The sequence below is a fragment of the Falco peregrinus genome, chromosome Z (genome assembly GCF_023634155.1).
Source record: "Falco peregrinus isolate bFalPer1 chromosome Z, bFalPer1.pri, whole genome shotgun sequence".
Classification (NCBI taxonomy): domain Eukaryota; kingdom Metazoa; phylum Chordata; class Aves; order Falconiformes; family Falconidae; genus Falco; species Falco peregrinus.
Genome location: NC_073739.1, coordinates 74825475 through 74845609, shown reverse-complemented (window position 1 = coordinate 74845609; position 20135 = coordinate 74825475). Strand labels below are relative to the sequence as shown.

The 20135-nt window shown below is 58.1% G+C and overlaps 1 protein-coding gene across 4 annotated transcripts in view; it reads left to right on the top strand.

Annotated features, from left to right (window-relative positions):
• The first annotated feature begins 6748 nt into the window (after positions 1 to 6748).
• Positions 6749 to 20135, top strand: part of IL11RA (interleukin 11 receptor subunit alpha) — a 33290-nt gene continuing 19903 nt past the window's right edge. For all 4 annotated transcript variants that reach the window (XM_055791256.1, XM_055791254.1, XM_055791258.1 and 1 more), the window contains exon 1: positions 6749 to 6863. The gene's annotated coding sequence lies outside the window, so the exon portion shown is untranslated. The remainder of the gene's footprint in view (positions 6864 to 20135) is intronic.

Below are 20135 nucleotides of genomic sequence, written 5' to 3'. Positions count from 1 at the left end.
GCATCTCCTCCTGGTGCAGGGGTGGCTGTCGCTCCCTCCCTTTCAATACGGGTAGGCTGTTCTCCACCCAGACCTGCCCTTGCTCAAGGGATGCTTGCTATTACTCGCCAGTTCCTCAGTTTCCCTGGTGCCTCTTAGCTCAAGGTCCATCTTCTTGTGACCCTGTGACATAGAGGTAGATGCCTTGGATTGTGCTGCTGCTTCTCTCCCAGATGCCCCACTCTTCCTGGAGCAGCTTGGAGCAGTGCCAGCTCAGAAACACTGGCCAAGCTGGATGCTTTTGCCTTTCTACAGATTAGAAAGCTGTTGCCTGAAGCATCATCCTCAGAGGATGTGCCTGAAAAATTCAAAACTCTAGGGGAGTTTTGAATGGAGATTGGGATGGCTTGGCTCCTTTCAGGAATTCCCTGCCTCACAGAGACATACTCTTTGATGCCTACCTGTCTTTAAACCCAGGCATGTCCCTGTCCTGCCTCACGCTGTCACCTGCCACAGTCCTGCTGTCTTTCCCACCATAGTTTTTCCTGACTTGTTTCCTTCCAAAACTTGGCTTTTCAGAGTATTTATTTGCTTGGAGGAAAGAACTCCAGACAGGTATCCCCAAAGCTCTGACTGATTCAGGTTCCCACTGCAATAGGCAAAGCCTCTGAGCATCAGGAACCCAGGATTTCTGGAGCACAGAGGAGGGGTGTCCCTGTTACCTCCTGTAGAACAAGCCACCATGACATCCCTCGCCTTGGGTATCACAGTGCTCTTTCTCACCACAGGGGAAGGAGCAGCTTTTGAGGATTTGAAGCCTGATGCTGTCTTCACCTCTGCTGTGACTTTCTCATCAGTGAAAGAGGGAAACTCCAGTGTGATGGGTCGGAGTTACTGGGACCTGCTGGTGCTGTGGAGCAGGGAAAGGCCACAGAGGGGTGCGAGGCACAAGGCTGCAGCCAGGCCGGGGACTCCGGAGGAGGCAGATGCCACCCGGGCAGCGAAGCGCATCCCTGGTCTGCAGCCGGGAGAGGGCAGCCGCAGCCCGAGCAGCGGGGCCGGGAAGGCTGCCTGCAGCCCGGGCCTAGGCGGGGACTGTTCCTGCTCCCCCCGCCAGCCTCACAGCCCTTGCTGAGCACCCCCTGGTCCTGCCTGGTGGCTGCTGCCCTCCCCGGGCCTGTGCACACACCAGCCCCGTGCTCACCCGCTAAACACCCTCCTCCAGCAACGACACTCTGTGATGGAGCAGAGGATCCATCAGGATGGAGGGGTTTCAGTGCCGTGCTCTGAGTCTTCCCATCTTGCCCCTATTTTCCCAGCTCTGCTCCCTCCATGCTGCAGCATCACCTGGAGCCCAGAGGCATGGATCCGGGCTCATGGGGGCAGGACCAGTGGGGCTTTTCACGTCAGTGTAAAGACCTTTCCCATCCAATATGGGCCACATCCAGAAGCAGCCTCCACGAGCATGCGCATAAAAAGAGATCCCATCCTGCCCTGATCCATAGGTGGTAGCAGGTCCCAGGGATGGCTCCCCTCTGATTTTACACTAGCCTGGCCGTGGGATGGGGGGAAAAGGAGGCCTCTCTGCAGGCAACGTGCCTAACAGCCAGAAGCAGGGTCTCAGACATTAGTGGAGCTGGTCCAGCAGGCACAGCAGAAGAATCTCGACCTGGAGCAGGCAGATGTTGCAGGAACAGCAGCATCACGTTGGCTCTGCTGATATTAGCCAGGGAGACAGAGTTATTCTGCCAAGGGACCAAGAAGCAGGTATGTGAGTGATGGGTCTGAACAAATGAAAGCCAGTGGCTTTGGGAAGCAGATGAACCTCATCCATGGGCAGGGTCCCCTTGTGCAGCACCCCAGGGGGTGGCTCCGGGGGCAGCATCCAGCTGCAGAGAGCTGGCACTGGGGCGATGCTGCCCAGAGCCACAAGAGAGGGGAGGAGAGGTGGAGTCATCCATGTCTGGAAGGAAACATTCCAGTTTTCCTTTGCAAATAACGTCTCATGTTCCACTTTTCCAGGTTTTTCTTGCTCACTATCTCACGCTATAAATTTCATGTCTTCAGAAAGTCAGGCTCATACATTGTGAATTCAGTGAATTCCTGCCTGGACTTTCTTTTGTTGGAAAACACAAAGACTTAAGATACCTAAATACAACAAGACTAATATCGAGCTCTAAAAATCCTCCTTACAGGCAACTCTGTACCCTCCATAATTTTAACTCTCTCAGACCACCCTGCTGATGATTTGACCAAGTGTTCAGTTCCACACAGTGGGCTCTGGCACCCAGCTGCCTGCTCTGGGGGGAGGGTTGCCAAATGGCCCTGGTTGTCAGGAGTTGGCTCACCTCCCCCTGTTTATCAGCTCACTACCTTTTTCTCCCTTTTATAGCAAGGCAGCCCAGAGAGCCATGTGACTCTGTTGCGACCAGAAGTGCTCCGAGTGCCGGGAGGTTTCGTCTCATGTCCCCAGGTTGCTGGCTGGTGGTTTTGGACTGAGATCCCTAAACACCAGCCCAGCCCTTGCTGCTGCCAGTCAAGTCCTGGCAGAAGGGCAGCCCCTATAAATAGCCATGTGTATAATGTCACCTCTCTCTGCTTCACTTCTTCAGCTGCAAGTTTACCCATGACTTGTAGCAATGCAGCTTTGCATGCTGCTGCCTGGGTGCTTGCAGTGCGCAGTTGTGGGGAGCAGCTAGGGTGGCTTGAACCTCCATCTGGGCACATATCCCCAGCCCCATAGGAAAGAATTCTGTCCTCAGCATCCTCCAATACTTAAAACCCATCTTTAAAGCAACCATGGTCACCACCGTGGTGTCCTCTTCAGGATGAGGACCTGCCATGGCAGCAGAGCTGAAGCAGGCTGTGTGGAGCTGCTGTCCATGGGCAGCAAACAGCTGGAGTCCCACCAGCCCAAAGAGCTGGTGAGCCCCAGGCTCTGCACATCAGATTGGCAGCTCGGCTGTGTACCCCATGCATCCTTTTCAGGGCTGACAGAGATGGATAAAGAGAAAGTCCTGAAGCAGGGATGTGGCTACGGAGACTGGGACAAAAGATGTGACCAGGCTGGGACATCCAGGTGCTAGTGCAGGTAATGACTGTGGTGTGGCATTGGGCTGGGTGTTCATCAACAATTTCTTCTGACATGGTGTGGCTGGACATGTCTGGGACAAGCCACCCTATTCTTGGACAAGACGAGCATTGGATGGATCTCATCGTCCTGCTCCTTGACCGGATCGCTCTCAGCCACAGGATAGCAGTATGAATCAGGGCAGGAGCCATACTGCAGCACTTGGGGTTTTTGTTACTTTCTTTTCGCAGTGTGGGCAGCCTGAGCTATGACCATAACAAATAAAGCGACAGCCAGCAAGCAGAGCTCTCTGGTTTCCTGTACACCTCAGGCTGGCCAGGGTAAACACACAACAAGCTTGCACTTCAAACAGGGCCATGCCTATGGCATGTCAGCCAGAGCATGGCCACGCGCCCAGACAGCACAAGCAAAGCTGCTGAGCAGGAGACTTCACGGGACAGGTCTCACGCAAGGCAAAAAGGCTGGTGCTGACCAGCACAGCTCCACTGACCCACAGTGCCCTACATCCAGCAGGCACCTGCACCTCTGGAATAGTCACCTGTTCCTCTGTGATTACAGGGACAGTCACTGGGACTGGCCTCTGGGGCATGTGTATACCTTGTAATTAATTAGTCCAGCCCCATCCAAGCGAAGGCTTCATGGTCATGGACCATCCTTACACAGGGCAAGGAGAGGCTCCACACCACTGGCCATCTCTGCACAGGAGGAGATGCACCCTGTGGCAGTGCCCTCTGCACAGAAACACCACGGCCTCCTGATGCACCCATCTCCAGCCCCCACAATCCTCTTTCATCCATCCATCTCCTTCACTCGCACCATGCAGACAGCAATCCAGCAAGTGCTAATTCATTCAGTGCAGTTGAGGACTGACATCCCTGTCCCTTGGCACGGAACCTGCACATCAGCATGACGCATCTCACTTCAAGTTTGGTCCCACCCCACCTCCTGAGCTTCTGATCCCAAACCTCCCGATCTCTTCACCCAGCCCAGCACGTGGTAGCCCAGTTCATGGATGTGGCTGCTTCTTCCCAGCAAAGAGCTCAGGGCATCTTTGAGCAGATACTGGCAGCGAGTCAGGCAAAGCTGTGGACTGAGAGGGAGCAATGCACAGCTCGTGTGGCCCCAGTTCAGCTGGTCCTTGCATGGGTTTGTGATACTGTAATATAATCCCCAACCGTCTGCTCATGTGTCCAGGTCTCAACCTGCCTGGACAAGAGCTGGCAGCTTCCCCTCTGGCCTGTTCTCTGCTCAGAGGGGAGGGAGAGGGAAGAGAGACCCTACTACGCCAAATTCAATCTTTCTGGGGTCCTGAGAGGGAGACCAGTGGCTGGACAAGATGCTGCAGACAGCTTGGGAGATGTCCTTTTGTAAACTCTCTTGCAACGGCAGAATGGAGGAGTTGGGAGGCTCGTCAAGGTTGCGATCCTCATCTGAGCCTGAGGATGGAGCAAGGGAAGAGCTGCAATGTCAGAGCTGCAGAATATGCCAGCGTTGCTTTCCCTGTGCCAGGGAGGTGCAGAGGAGTCCTTCCCCGAGGACTCCAGGGTGCATGCCGCCCCACTGAGCATGCTGGTCACCCGGCAGACCCACACCACTCCTGCCAAACCCGCTCCTTCTTCACCCAATGTTGCAGCTCTCTAGCTCTGCCCAGAGCTGGTGACCCAGCGCCCCACCACATCCCTTGTCCCAGCACTACAGTGAGATGTCTGTCCGCTCCAACCCACCAACACGGAGACCCCTCCAAATCAAGCTCTGCTCTCGGCTACCCAGCCTCAAGGGTGGCCCCAGCCCTGCAGAGCTGGGGGATTCCCCAGATCCTCAGCTTGGCTCGGCTCTCCAGCGCTGCAGCGGTGGAGAAAGCAGCGTGTGGCTTCTCGCCAGCGCTGGCGCCAAGCAGCCCGGCTCCCGGCGCCCAGAAAGCACCATGGAGTGCTGGGGAAAGCTCAGGGTCTGCCCCCGGGGGGGGACCCAGGGCCAAACGCTTGCTGCATCCCGCCCAGCTCTGCTCCTTCCAGAGAGGCTGATCCTGCAAGATGCTCAGTGTCCCTCAGCTCGTGCAGACTGCAGAGTGCAGAATGGTGTGGAGAGGCGGGAAGGGGAAAGTGAGAAGCTGGATGGAGAAAACTTCTCTCTCTCCTCTGTCTGCTCAGGACCAGCCCCTCCTACATCCCCAGGCTCTCAAAATCCATGTGAGCCACTAGCTATGGGCAGATGGCAGCAGGCTGATGGGACCAGTCCTCTCCTGCAAAGCACCTGAGAGGCCACAAGAGCTGACTCAGGGAGGGACATCCCCAGCCCTGGCACGGCCCCAGATCTGGTAGCGCAGGAGGGACAGATCCGTCCACACGTGGCTGGCGGGGTGGCAGCCCAGGACACAAGCAGATATGCTGCACTGGGCTATTCCTCAGGCGATGCGGGCACCAAGCTTGAAGCACAGCCAAGCACAGCACCTGCAGCGCCGCAGGGAGCTGGTGCGAGCCCTGGGCCGGGCACACTCATGCTCACACAGCCTGCACCTCTCCGAAATCCGTTATTGTTGGGCGGCATGGGAGGGCTGGGGCGAAGGAAAACACAGTTTGTTACTGCGGGGTTACGCAGCAGGTGAGGTGACTCACGGGCGTGTTATCGTGGGGTTGCAGAGGTGTGTCGGGACACAGGCAAGGATCAATTTATTATTGTAGGGTTGCAGAGGGGGGCTGTGACCCCGTTTATTGCTGCCAGGCTGCAGTCTATTGAGCAGGATTGCTAGAGTGGCACTGCATGGGTGCTGCACGCACCTGGGGCATGCAGCCGTTATCTCTGCACAGGCGCTGTGCCCAGCAGAGAGGGAAATGCTGGGTCTGTCCCAGGACTCCAGCAGTGCTGGTCCCAATGCCATCACGCAGTGTTCCCGGCGTGTCCCAAGGGGACCCCAGACCGCACTTGGTCCTGGGTGTCAGGCGAGGAGGAAATTCTCAATGGGTCTTCACCAGCTGGTCTCCTGTCGCAGGCTTTCAACATACTGTTTTCCTCCTGAAAAGTTTCACTGTGATAAAAATCGCGAGCCAAACCCATTTCCAAGAGAAAGCAGGCAAGGTGATGGAGGGGTCATGCGAAAGGGGTGTGCAAACACCCACCAAAAGCTGTGAGGAGGAACGAGGCTTTTCTTCAGGTGAGGAACACGAGCCCCGGGGCCAGATTTCACCTTGTGCGTTCCCCACCAAATAAACCGCTACAAAAACAAGCCCCAAGGAAATGCCCCTCCCAGTGGCAAGGGAAACTGAGTCACAGGTAGGACCTGCCTGCCTCGGCTCCTCCGGGATGCTGGGGAGAGCAGCAGGCAGGGCTGGCGGGCGCCGGAGGTGCTGCCCCGCGAGGGGAGGGCTGTGCCCGTCGGAGGGTCCCGCAGGGACCTCCGTGCACCACTGACCCCCGGGGGATCCCGAGCCCAGCGCCCCTGCAGGGGCGGGACGGCGAGCCGCGGGGGGGACGGGGACCGCGCACCCCGGGGAGGACCCGGCACCCCCGGGGGGCGGGGTGGGGGGGTGGCGGGCAGCGGCGCGGAGCCGTCCCGGGGCGGGGGGCGGCTCGCAGGCAGGAAGCGTCCCGGGGCGGCGGCGCAGATTGGCAGCGCCCTGCTCCAATGGCGCGGCGGGGCGGGCGGCCTCGCACCGCCCGCGCCACCCGCCCAGCCAGCCCGGCGCGGGCACCCCGCTCCCGGCCACGCTCCCGGCCCCGCTCCCGGCCCCGGCCCCGGCCCCGGCCCCGCTCCGCCGAGCGCCATGGACACATAGCCGCGGCGCCACGCAGGAAGGTAGGAAAGCGGCCCCCGGCCCCACCCCGAGGGCAACGGCCCGACGCCGCGGTGAGGGGCGCGCTGCTGCGGCCAGGCTGCCGGCTGCTCCGGCTGTGCGCTGCCTGCGGGGAGAGCTGGGGGTGCGTGTGTGTGCGGGTGCGTGTCGCCTCGCAAAGCAGCTGGGCAGCGACTTGGCCTCCTGCTTCCCCCCGCCTGCCAGGGGGTAACCCCTGCTGCTCCCCTTCCTCGTCTGCCGCCTCGCCCGGAGATGCTCGGGGGACGGACGGAGTTCCCGGAGTGGGATCTTTGAGCCCCTTCCCCAGCTTCCACAGATGTCCCGTCCCCCCCATCCCCCCCCCCCCCCCTCCCCCCGCGCCAAATTGGGACACCCCCTTCCCCCCATCTCTAGGGGGATTTTTCTGGACCAACACCAGCAAAGGTCCCCTCTGGCAGGGCCCCCTCTTCTCCTGGGGGGTCTAGGGAGGGAAAAGCTGCTCCCAATTACAAGAGGCGCGGAAAAAGGCGCTTTCCCATGCGCGGGCACTGGCAGGTCTCTCTGGCTGCCTTGTCCCTCATTGCCCCAGGATGCTGTCTCAATCACGACTTCTCTGTCCTCTGCCAGCCCCTGCGGGTGCCCAGCCCTGCGCTGTGCCCACTGCCACACTCATAAGCTGGGCAGTGTCACCCCCGAGGTCCCCTTTGAGCTCTGGCTACAGGCTAGTGAAGGGTGTCAGAGGGCACCGCGGGGCTGAGCTTGGCTCAGACATTGCTGTCAGCAAACTGAGACCCCACTGTGATGGGGCTTGGGGGTGACTTGTGCCTGGTCTCCATGGGGAGAAACCCAGAGCTGCAGCAACTCACAGATATGTTTCTGTGCCCAAACTGGTGTTGGACCGACTGATTTTGGTGGCATAGCTGGTGCCAAGCCACCCCAGGGCTGGCCAAGTGCCTTGGGTGCTGGGAGGTGCCTGCTGCTTGCAAGCTGCAGCCACATCTGGCTGTAGTATTTGCAGGAGGAGGTGGGGTGTTTGCACTCAGCCTGTTTAGAGGAGGGCAGGTCGCAGTAGCATAGTTACACATGGGGCTGCACAGAGTGCACGGCATCCCAGCCTGGCACAAAGGAGCTTCACCGGGAGCTGTGAGCTCACAGAAGTCCCTCCTGGAGGGACAGGGACAGGACATAGCCACAGTGTCCCCTCAGCACCCATGCACCCTCTGCTTCATCACTTTTGCCTTTTCTTGGGGAGGGAAAGGGGTTTCATCTCCTCTTTGGAGAGCTGCAAACTGACCTTGGCATCCAAAGCAGGAGTGGAGTCAGGGGACAGGGGCTGAGCAGTGACAGCGGGGTTGTGTGCGGGGCTGGATGTCACCAGCAGTGGGTGAATAGAGGATGGGGAGTGCAGTATGGTGGTGGGGAGGGGTCCCTAGGGGTGCAGCTGAAGGCAGAGGCGGTCTGCAGGGAGGTGGGAGAAGAGCAGCTCTGGTTTTGCCCTGCCTCCTGCTCCATGAACAGGAACCTCGTGGGGAGGGGAAAACTTGACTTGATTATATCTGATAAGCCACTTTTTCCCCATCCCAGAGAGCCATCCCAGCAGCGGGGGGAGGAGGATGCTTGGCCAAGTGCAGGCCCTGTTTGTGAAGGATGAATGAATGACTCATGGCGTGGCAAGTCTCCCCGCCGTCTTCATCGTGGCAGCAGTGGCGGTTCCTTTTTGCAGCTGCTGGGTTTATCGAGAAGCCGTCATGCTGGGTGGATGCCCAGGCAGCCCACACTTGAATCTCTTTGCCTGTAGGTACCCCACCTCCCCTGCCCTCCTCCCCTGGCTCGCCTGGACCATCCTGAGTGGGGAAACCCCACAGACGGTGACAGTGCAAGGCACCCTCACCTGCAGTGAACTAGCTGAGCACTCAGTTCAAACCCTTTCTTCCCACTCTGCTCTTGTTCAAAGGCGACTCCAGACTCTTCCTGCTCGTGCAGGGCTCAGCCTCCCTCTGGTTTCCTGCCGAATGTGTTCCTGGAGAGCTTATTCCCCTGTGGGTTTGTGCCAACATTGTGCTTTTAGTTCAAGACCTCTTCTCCCTCTCTGGTGTTTACCCTGCTGTATTTATAGCTTCCTTGTTAGGTTAAACAAGCCAAAGGATTCTTGCCTTCTCTTCTCCCACGGGTTTGGCACTGGAGGAAAACCCCTCACACAGTCCTTCTTGCAGGAGGGGGCAGGTGCCAGCTTGTGGTTCTGCTTTTCTCCCTTCGGAAAATTTCAGCATCTCTCCCAGTTTGTTCCCCCTCTTGTTCAGGCATGGGAGAGGGTGGCTCTGCCCCCGTTGAAGATGCAGCCAAGAAGAGAGCTTGGATGGTATGGCAGCTTTTTGCTACGGGTGATGTGCCGGGGCCTCACCAGCATTTGGGATGCTGATACAAAGCCAGCATCAGGAATTAGCCCTGGGATGTCTGGGTGACTCGCTGGGATGTTTAGAGAGCTTTTGGTTTTTCTAAGTGCTTCTGTGGTTACAACAGCATCACATGTGTGAAAAATCACCAAATCTCTCTGGCTGGGGATGCAGTGGCCTTATGACCTGAGTTCCTACCAGCAAATCTCTCTATACCTCCCAGTGATGGTTCTGTCCTCTGATCCAGGCTGTGAAGGTGGGGAGAGGTGCAGATGCCTTGCAGTTGTGGTTCAGTTGTCTTCTCCAACAGCCAGATTCCCATGGACCATTTCCATGGAAAAAGGAAAATTCCTCTGAAAATTAGAAGCAGGTTTGCGGTGTCAGGGATCAGCATGTTAATAGGAATTATCTCTCGAGTCTGGCTGCTTCCCAGGTCTGTGAGTCACCCTGGCAGCGGAGTGGGACGGGGTGAGCTTCGGGCGCTTTTGGACAGTCACAGCACTCACAGCCCCGGAGCATGTGCCTGGCTCTCCAGTACAGGCAGAGGGCTGGGCTGAAAGGTGCGATTCTTCCTCCTCTCCAGTGGTATGAGTCTGGGACATAGGAAAAAGACCAACCTGGCAAACATCCCCTCCTCCTCTGGTGTTTGGAGTGGGGTGGGTCCAGGAGAAGAGGGACAAGAAGTCTGTTAAGAGCTGATTCACCCCCATCCTACCAGGACTGCGCTGTGTCACATCTGACCAGTGAAGCTTGGGCTTGCTCTAGCAGGGATTGGCCCTTGCTGAAAAACCTTCTGAGAGGTTTCAGAAGGGTCTGGCCAGGGGAAGGTCACATCCACTTGTGCCCTGCTTGTACACGTTTCCTGAAGATGCTTTTGGAGAGGACAAGCAGACTGGAGGGACCTCAGGAGAGACCTAGCATGGTCAGATGTGGGTCTGGCCCATGCAGGTGGTGATGGCCAGGGGACCACAGGTAAGACCATGCATCGACCAGGAGAGGGGAGGGTGCTGAAGGTGTTTTGGAAATCAGCCTGGGGCTCCCAGAAGCTGCTCGCCTCTGGTCCCCTCCTCTCAATACAGAGATGGCTGAAATAGAAACAGCCTAATAAAAATGGTTATGGACCCACAGAGATTGCCTTATAGGGAGATGTGGAAAAGTTTAGGGCTCCTTCATCTAATGAAATCCTGATGGTGGAAAGAAGTTTGTTTGGGCATCTTCTGGTTTACCACACCTCCTAAAGTGAAAATAAGGGATGCCAAGCCTTGCTGAAAAGCTGATGCTGGAGACACCCTGAGGGGAAGAGGAGATGCAAAAAGCTTTGGGTAAGCACTATCTCTGCAGCAGCTTGGGGAAAGTTTTCTGATACTGGCAAAAAGGGACTGCCCCTGATTCCCGTCCCACCTTGGGGAGCCCCAAACAGGGCTCAGGGCTGCTGCCTACCACACTGCTGGCAGCCCTAAGGGGTGTGTATGTCTCCACAGAAGAGCACGTGAGGCAGTGAGGCTGGCACGGCATCCTTGGAGCATCCCCACAGGGTGGTGCAGTGATTCCCGTCCAGCTGTTTCCTTTGACTTCCTGTGCTTTCACCAGCCCCTTCCTTTGGGAACAAAAACCCCACACACTTCATCCTGGCCGGACTGAGAGCCACAGCTGTAGGCAGGGACCTCACCAGACCCTTTATTTTTGATGAAGATCAGCATGGGCATCAATGCCTCTTAAATTCAGTAACAGCATGAAAGTCATGTTTCAGCACTCACCTTCCTGCACAAGTAGCTAGGAAAACCCAAAAAGAGGCATCATGTGGATTCTCCATCATGAGTGGGCCCAGCGCCGTGCTGGTCTTGCGACAGAGCTCCCGACAGCTGTGCTGCAACAGCCCCACAAAGGTCCCCAGGGATGGCTTGGTAACAGTGGCCCAGCCTGGCTTTGCAAAAGCCACTGTCACGCAGGGTGCCCAGGCCAGCTGGCATCTCCCCAGACTTCCTTGCAGGGCCAGGGCCAGCCCCAGGCCCCTGGGGAGGTCTGCAGGAGCCTTTCCTTTGCTTTCCATGAGTTTTGCCTGAGGCCTCGGGGCTTAGGATGAGCTGGTGGACCTGACTAGCTATTGCTCCATCCTTGTCTTGCAAGGGCCAACACGCAACCCTGGGGGGTTCCTCAGTGCTTTGGCTGCTTTTGATTTTTTTTAGCTCCTGAGGCTCCTGGGGGGCTGTTTCATAGCTCCCCCAAGGCTGCTTGACCCCATCCCAGCTTTGAGTTTTGCAGCTTTATGGGTGGAGCATGGCTGCACCCGGGGATGCGTCCCTTTTCCCTGGCCTCCCCGATCCTGCACCCAGCTCCTTTTCCCCTCTCCATCTGGGACTGTGCCCACAGCCCTTGCATCCCAGCACTCAAAAACATCCTGGTGCCTCGGGCTCCTTAGCTGCAGCACCAGGGCAGGCGGTATGCGCCAGAGCACGACCCGACCCCCCCAGTGCCTGTGACCATACAGGGAGCTGCCAGTGTGAACTCCGGAGGGGCCAATCTCTCAGAGCATGCTGCTGACACAGCCCTTGGTCTGCTGCACATCCCCATCCCTCCTTCCCAGCCGGAGGTTGCAGATACGTGCTGGGCTCTCTAGCAGCTCCAACAGCCAGGTCGTTTGCCCCAGAGATGCCTTGGAGGGCTCTGCTCAGCCAGTGAGGTGCTGAGGTTTGGACTTGGAGTGGCCTGGGAGGAGGATGCTGAGATACCTGGGCTCAAATGGAGCAGCAGCAGTGCTCATGCTGTGCCTGGGATGAGTGAAGGATGTAAGCGAGGCAAGGTCCACGGGGAAGGTTATCTTGGTTTTCACCCCTGGGGAGCAGCTGGAAGAGTGAGAGGGGTACTGGGACAGCATATCCTTCACGTCTTCAGACAATGTCCCTGTCAGACGTGTCCCCAGGAGGGTGGTTAATGGTGAGCAGGAAGAGTTTTCTCTGGAAAGGTCCCTGAGGCTTTTTTTCACTTTTTTTGCCCGTCTGCCGAGGGCAGAGGGACCCTGTAGCAACGTTTAACCCTCCTGGGGCATGCAGGGGACCTCAGCAGTGCTGCTGGCGACGTGGCCACTGCGTCTCCATCAGGAGCGGCATTTCAGGGATGGCAGCGAATGCCTCTCCACCATCCCTCACCGCAACCAGAGGCGGGTGGAATGGAGCCGGAGGCAGCATTTGTGGCCAGCGCTATGAATTCCCAATTACCAGCTCGCCTTGCCACCACGCAAGAGGTTCCTGCACCTAATTTTTGGTGAAACGATCCATTTTTCTCAGTAATTTAATAGTGTGGGCAGGCTGCTTGCTGACAGAGAGCCAGCAGTCAGCACCGAGGAGCCTGTGTGCCGGGCTGCTGGCCGTAACCACCTTCCCTGGGCGACGCAGGAATGCTGACCTAATAGAAAAGACATTTAAAGAGGAGTTTTGAAGAGTCGCTCGGCTGGGATTCGGCTTGCGTGCTTGGCTGCCAGCTGCAGTGGGGTCTCTCCATGCCCTGGCAGGTCGCAGGGACCAGCACAGGTGGAGGGGACATCCGCGCTGGGAGCCGGGCACCAAGGGCATGGGCCCTCTTGGCTGTCAGTCAGCACAGAAGCTGATTTATTTTCTGGAAAAAAAGGCTGCTTTGGGGAGGCCATCACAAGTTGTGAGCTGAGGCTGGGTTCAGCGCCTGGCTGCGGCTCTCCCAGGGCTGGAAAAGCCGTGGCATTTTGCTCTGACATTTTCCAAATAAGATGTTTTGATTTTTTTTTTTAATTTTATTTTATTCCCCACCCCAAGGTAATGTTTGGAAGCCAAATGTAGCTTGATTTAACTCAAACCATTTTAAAAAAGTAAAACCACTGAAAACTAAACAAGGCCTATCATTTAGAACAAAATGTTTTGGTTTTCATTTTCCTTTTGGCACAAAAAGCACAAACACTTTTTGGTTTTGTTTTTTCTATTTTCCTCTTGACCCACAAACAATTTTATTATGTGTTTTTTGTTCCTCCTGATTGCTTCTCAAGACCGCATTGTACACCGTGGCCAGGGGACAGGTGAGCCCCAGCGCTGTTCCTGGTGGGACAGGGGTCCCGCGGCGGGTGCTTCCCTGTGGAGGCTGGAGGGATTTTACAAAGGCAACCGGCAGCCACTCTCCCCGCTGCCAGCAGTGACTCAGCTGGGAGCACCTTGTGGAAAAGGGAGGCCCCCAGGCATGGGATTTGGGATTTGAGTCTGTCCCGGCTCTCCTAGGGCGATATGAGCCCCATGGCTGAGCCCTGCTGGTACCTGGGCTGGGCATGGCCATGGCACGGGTGCTGTGCACCGCTGCTTGTGCGTCCCTGCCAGGAAGGGCGAGCTCTGGCATTGACTTCTCTCCTTGTTTATTCAGGTTTAAAATTAATCTGACCTTCTCCTGCTCAGACTTGTGCAAACACGGCATGTCCCTGAGCGGGGAGCTCCTGCCAAGCCAAGGGGAGCCCTGTCTGTCCCTGAGCTGTGCTGTCACTGTCACCCCTGGGTGAGGTCCCTGCTGGGACCCAGGTGCTGGGCAATGGTGGGGTGCCTGCTCTCACTGTTGGTGCGCCAGCTGCATCCCAGCAAAGGCACCTCTGGACGTAAATCAGCGTACGGTTAATCCTCCAGTGCAAGCTGCCAGGAGGCTGGGTGCCCAGATCCGGCGTCTCCAGGCTGGGTGAGGGGTGGCTGCAATGCCTCTATCCTGGGCAGGAGCCCACATGCCAGAGCCAGCAATTGTTCCCCCAGCCTTGACCCCCTCCGTTGCCTGCTGATCCAGTCCTGCATCCTCCATCCTTAGCTGAATCTCAGCTCTCCACTCTGCCCCAGCCTCACTGCGCTGTCAAACAGGCAGGGATCAGGGGAGGGATGATGGGGAGCAGAGCTGGGGCCAGCCCTGGTGCAGAAGCAAGCGTCCGACTCATCCACCACCTGATTTTATTTTATTCCCCTCTCAGTGCCTCGCTGCATACCACAGCCGTGCTTTTTATAGCCCCCAGCTGCAGCCTTGGCGTGCTCCCGGCCAGCTCCCTGCTGCGGCCCCACTCACTTGGTGCCAGCAATCCAGGCTGGGGGGGGATGGACAACATCCCTGGGGTCCCCGTGGCAGTTCAAAAAGAGGAGAGCACAGGCTGCAGAGGAAGGCAGATAATTAAACCCTAACCCAGAGCCACGCTCCTGTGCCGGCGGAGGCGTTTAAAGAGCTGCATTAGTCACCCCCATAGCAGCCGGCGCGTGCCTTGTGCCAGGTCGGAGGCGAGTGGTGGTGGCCAGTCCCTCACCGTCCCCTCTGGTGCTGCCCAGGGGTGTTTCCAGCCTGCCAGAGCCACCAGCTCCTTCTGTGAGCCAGTTTGCTCTGCTGTGGGGGGTGTCAGTGGTCCCCCCTCTACCCGCAGTCAGCCTCCAGGCTCTGGCAGGGTTGTATTGGTATGAGAGAGGTTAGAGGGAGGTTAGAGATTCCTGCCTGCTCCCTGGGAGCACTTTTACAAGTGCCTTGGGGCTTGCTGCCACGTTTCTGCATCCCGCACTGTTGTCGTAGCTGGGATGCTGCTATGGGATCCGGAGTGAGGAGGAGGAGATGAGATGTGCGGTCCTGTTGCAGGCTGTGTGCCTGGAACATCCCTCTGCTGGGATGCGGGGTTTGCAGTGTGGGGCAGCCGGCCAGAAGGCAGGGAGCGAGCATCCTCGCTGGGAAGCAGCGGGGTGGGGGGGGCAGCAGCTCCCTCTCCATGCTTTCTCCAGACGTGATTTCACCGCCGCGGGGAGGGAGCTTGGCCAAGGGACAGGCCCTGCTCGCCCTGACGGCACCCAGCTCGCTTGCCGGGGTGTTAGTCATCTGGGCCGTGGCTGGGGATGGGGTGTGCCCAGGGTCCCCATGAGCTGGGGGGACGGGGGAGCTTGGTGAACCTGCACTTTCAGGATGCTGCCAGGGAAAAGGGTGAGGGATGGGAGCAGGGGTGGAAGGGGGGGCTTCTGGACCACTGTCCCCTCCTTTCTGCCCTGGGGAGGGGGCAGAGGGCAGCGGTGAAGCCAGGTGTGTGCCACGTATCTCTGGCTGAGCAGGTAGGTCCGGGACAGGACCACCTCTGCCTGGCTGATGCCTGCAGCAGCTCCCCAGCCTTTTGGTGTGGCACTTCGGAGCTGGACATGGCAGCATGGAGGCGGAAGAGATGCTGCAGGGAGGCAGCATCGCACTTCAGGAGTGGATCTGGGGAGACGTCCCAAGGAGAGGGCTTCAGGGGTGGTTTGCTTGACCCTGGGGATGGGCTGAGACCCCAAGATGCCAGGGAGCCACATGGGACCCTGCCATGGCCCCTTGGTCTGTGTGGGTGCTGGGGGTGTCGGGGGCCTGGGACTAATTTTAAACCTTGACCAAAACACCGTCAGGCTTGTTCTGCCTCCAGCGGGGAGGCAGGGAGAGGCCAGGCAGTGGAATACTGGCAGTGCTGCCATGTGGCTGCTGCTAAGCAGCTGGCGCAGGCAGGGCAGTGGGCAGAGGAAGGCAGGGAGCTGCGGGGGCGAGGAGGAGGTGATGTGCAGGGGTGAGTTTTCCAGAAGCACCAGCTGTAATTTTAGCCCCGTGGGGGTGACTTTAAAACAGGGGCTTCCCAAATCTTCACCCACCCAAAGGTGCTGGGCTTCACCCTGTGAGGGTGGGGGTCTCGCCACCAGCACCTCAGTCCTTGAGCGAGCCTGGGTTGGCTGGGGGGGCTGCGGGAAGGGGGAGCTGGTTGAGCTGCCGGCCAGGTGCCGAGCATGCCGGGAGTAGGGAAAGCCTCGGAGACTCGTTCTGAAACAAGGCTACCCTTTTATTCTCCTTTATGACTGCATTTTAGTATCCACAAACATCCCTCCCTCCCCAGGCTGCTGCCAGCAGAGCCTGTATCGCCTGCACTTGGCCTGCCGAGAAACCCCGGCCAAACCCTGGGCCCCAGCACAGGGGAGAGGATTATTTTTCCCCCCTCGTTTTTTTTAATATATGTTTTCTGTAGCTCTAATTAGACGGGCTTGAGCCCCAGCCAAGGCAAACACACCTGGGGGAGCCTTGCCTTACAGACCCCATCTGCTGCATCGGGGGCTCTACTTCCCGCACAGCCGCTGCCTGGCCCCTTTATAGGGGAGGGGGCTGCTGGGGGGGGGGGGGGGGTAGGACCGCTCCTACACCAAGCCACTGAGCAGCCTCTGCGGAGGAGGAGATCCCAGCAAGGCGGTGCAGGGAGATGGTGCAGAGGCAGCGGGGGCACCCGGCGGAGCCCCGTCCCACGGCAAGACCCCTGTCCGGCGTGGAGCTGAGGTATCTCCCCCACCCCTGCTACTGCTGTTGCAGTGGCATGGGGCTCTGTGCCCACTGGGGCAGGATGCTGGGGAGGGTTGGGATGCCGTGGGTACCAGCAAGGTTTCGCCTTCCTGGCATGACAGCATGTGTGCATCAAGGGGTCACAGCCACCGAGATCTGCATGTGACTGGGGAGGGAGGACATGGGGGCTCCTCAGCGTGTCCGGGTGTTTGTTGGGCTGCAGGACCATCTACGCAGTGGTGCCCATCAGGGGACCATTTAAGAAAGTGAGCAGGGAACATGCCAGTGAGCATGCCAGGCCACCCCAATGGCTTGGATTGACAACCAAATCAATGCTGGGTTGAGCTTTGGGCGCTTCTTCCTGCGGGTGCTGGCTTTCCTGTGGGGCTTTTTGGTGGGGCTTTTCTCCTGCCACTTGTTTTAGGGGCCACTCCTGATGCCCCCATTGCCAGTGGGCTGAGCGGTGCTCGCACCCCCATGCCAGGGTCCCATGTGTTTCACACCACATCTGTGCCTAGCCAGAGCCAAGAGACCTCTTGGGGGTCTCTGCTTGCCCACATTGGGGTCCCACCTCTTCTGGGCCTGGGGTGCAGGCCCTGTCAGTGCAATGTGGGCCAGAGAGGAGCAGCACCCTTGGGTGGCACCCAACTATGGCTTATCCTGGAGGACATTTCCTCCTCCCTTCCACATGCAGTCTCCCAGGGATCTGCAGGGGAGAGTGTTGTGCCCCGACTCCACATCCTCGGGGATGGATGCAGCAGACCATCCCCTCCTCCATCTGCCCAGGCACTGAGCAGGCAGCACTGAGCCGGCATCACTGCTGCAAACTGCCCTCCTGGTGCATGGGGTGCCACAGACCACTCCTCCAAGGAGCTCTGGCAGCTGCTTCACCCTGTCCCCTCCGGCTGGTCCTGTGGAGATGCCACCTGCAAAGGGAAATACTGCGTGCTTTGGGATGCACACACACAGTGCAGCCAAGCACTTTGCACCAGCGTCACCATCTCAGGGCACTAATAACTGTAGCGGCAGTTTAAAATACTTAAAAACCCAGTAGGATCTGGCCTCACCAGGACCTGTTGGCTCCCTTTAGGTGATGGGCTGAGCTGGGGGGGATGTACGTGCTGGAACATGCGTTTGTCCCCATCTGGCAAGTGTGCCAGGCTGGAGGGTTCCCTGTGCATGGGGGTGCTTTGGGGCACAGCAGCTGCTGGTCCTTGCTGCCTCTGCCCAGAGCCAGGGCTGTGCAGAGGGCAGCTCGACCATTTTGCCAAGGATTTTGGAGCTGCCTTGGCCTCCAATCAAAGCAGGCTGCAACGGGAACATTTCGAAATTCTTCTGGATGAGGAAAATTCCACGGGCAGCCCCCCTCCAGAGAAAGTTTGGGATGGCTGAAATGTTTGGAGTGAGAGGCTGCTTGCTTTTGTTTACTCTGAACTATAATATTGAAGAGGAGGGGTGGGGGGAACCCAAAAGGAAAAAAAGACACAATAGGAGCCTGTAAACAGAGCTGGCCCCGAGTGGGGCTGGGGCATCTCTCCAGCATTGGGGAAGGAGATGTGTCAGCACTCTCACCGCGTTGCCCTGCTTTCCCCCCGCTCCCTGCTTGGTTACGATCGCACTTAATCTTTCAGAAGAACTTGGCTGGAGTTTTTTTTCCCCAGCAGAAAATGAGCCGATGGTGTTTTTCCAACCTTCTCAACTTAGGCATGGCTCAGGCCCCATCCCCTGGCCCGGCACTGCAGCCCCTAGCCTCAGCGGTGGGCTTCTGCTCCAGCTTTTCCCCACTTCTTGTCACTCCTCCTTTTGGCTTGGGGGCTGCCATCTGATTGACCTGGCATGAGGTGAGGGGCACAGATACTGCCGCAGTGAGACAGTTCCTCAGTCTCCATCCCTGCCACATGCCTCACACCCTGCTATATCCCCTGGCCTGCCTCCCTTCAGGTAAGCAGGAAGGGTTGTCTCCAAGTGTGATGGAGACAGGACATTGTTACCCCACCAGGTGCCAGAACCTTGCTCCAGCATCCCCACACCACACATTGCAGGGGTTCTGCAACTGCCATCCTCCCCACACACAAGGATGCTGCCGGTGGAGTGCAAAGGGTTAATGGGCCACCCTTTGGTGGTGGCTTTATTTGGCCTCCCAGGTGGCCCTTAATGACACCTGAAATCCCTCTCCAGCCCAAAAGGGATTTTGTTTTGCAAAAGGAGTGACAGCAAATTGCTAGCTGGGGGAGCCTTTGTGTACGGTGAGCTGTTTATTTTGGCCCTGCTGGCCCCACAGCTATTTGGCTGACCCGGGTGCCTCCATGCCTCCAGGATAGAGTGGAGCCCAGCGGCTCCCAGGCACCAGCCACCTTCGGAGTGCTGGGAGAGGTGGGGGGAGCACCAGGCAGGGGGATGCTGTGGGGCCCCTCTCCTGCTCAGGGTTCCCAGCTCGATGCTGGACTTCATCAGGACCATCAGGAGGATTTGAGCTTGCATGGGGCATTCACATGTATGTACAGACATAGATTAGTTCCCCACATATATGGATGCATATGCTTTTGTATCTCCTTCAGAGCCAGCTTATGGGGGGAGCTTATGCTGGGGGATGTAGATGCTGCTGGGGAGGTGAAATGATGGGGAGCGGGCTGGTGCCCAGCTGCCCTGTTGTGCCAGGAGCTATGGATTCATCAAAACCTCTGCCAGGATAGGCTGAGCCCAGCAGCGGAAAAATGTCCCAAACCCTAAAGCGTTCCTGGGACAGGAAAAGCCTTTCCCACCCTGTTATAATCACAGGGTGGCCCAGCTCCCTGCCAGTGGGTCCCACCCGCGTCCCTGCATCCAGCACTGTGCCCGTCCCTGTCCAGTGACTGTGTGAAGAGGACAGTGGGGACGCAGCCCCCCCCATGACTCCATCCATCCATCCTAAAAATAGTCTCTTGCTGTAGCTGTAGTGCCAGTGGGTTTCTTTACAGACAGGAGATTATTTTTAGGAATTTCTCTGGCACGTGGCTTCGGGGGGAGTGTGGGGATGGGGACAGGGGCGGAGGGGCCCTCTCTCCCCCTCCAAACGCAACGCTGCCAGCCGGCGTGGCGTCAGGGCTGCTGGCTGCTAACAGAGCCCTCGCTGTTTTGGCGCTTGCTGATGCCTCCAGTTACAATTGGGAGCCAGAGACCTCTTCCCACGAGATGGAGCAGGGGAGGGTGGAAATTGGGGCATTGGGGTGAGTGTTTCCCAGCTGGGGTAAGAGCAGAGCCTGACCTCCATGAAGCTGTTGGCATGCTACGGTGTGTGGTGGCTTCCCAGGGCCCAGCACTGTGTCCCACCGCAGCTGCTGGCCCCACAGAGGAGGGAGATGAGCCTTGGGACAAGGAGGAGGTGGGTCTGGTGAGGATACCAGTGGGCCTGCCATCATCCAGTCATTGCCAGAGGATACTGTGGGGAGTCGGTCTGAGTTGTGTGGCGATGTGCATCGTACCTGGCTGGGGAGATGAACCGGTTCCTTGGGCAGTGCTGGGGTTAACCCTGTGTTTGGGCTGAGCTGGGTTTAACCCCACTCCTGAGCTGTGCTGAGTTTAACCCCACATTTGGACTGCATAACCCCATGTTTGGGCTGTGCT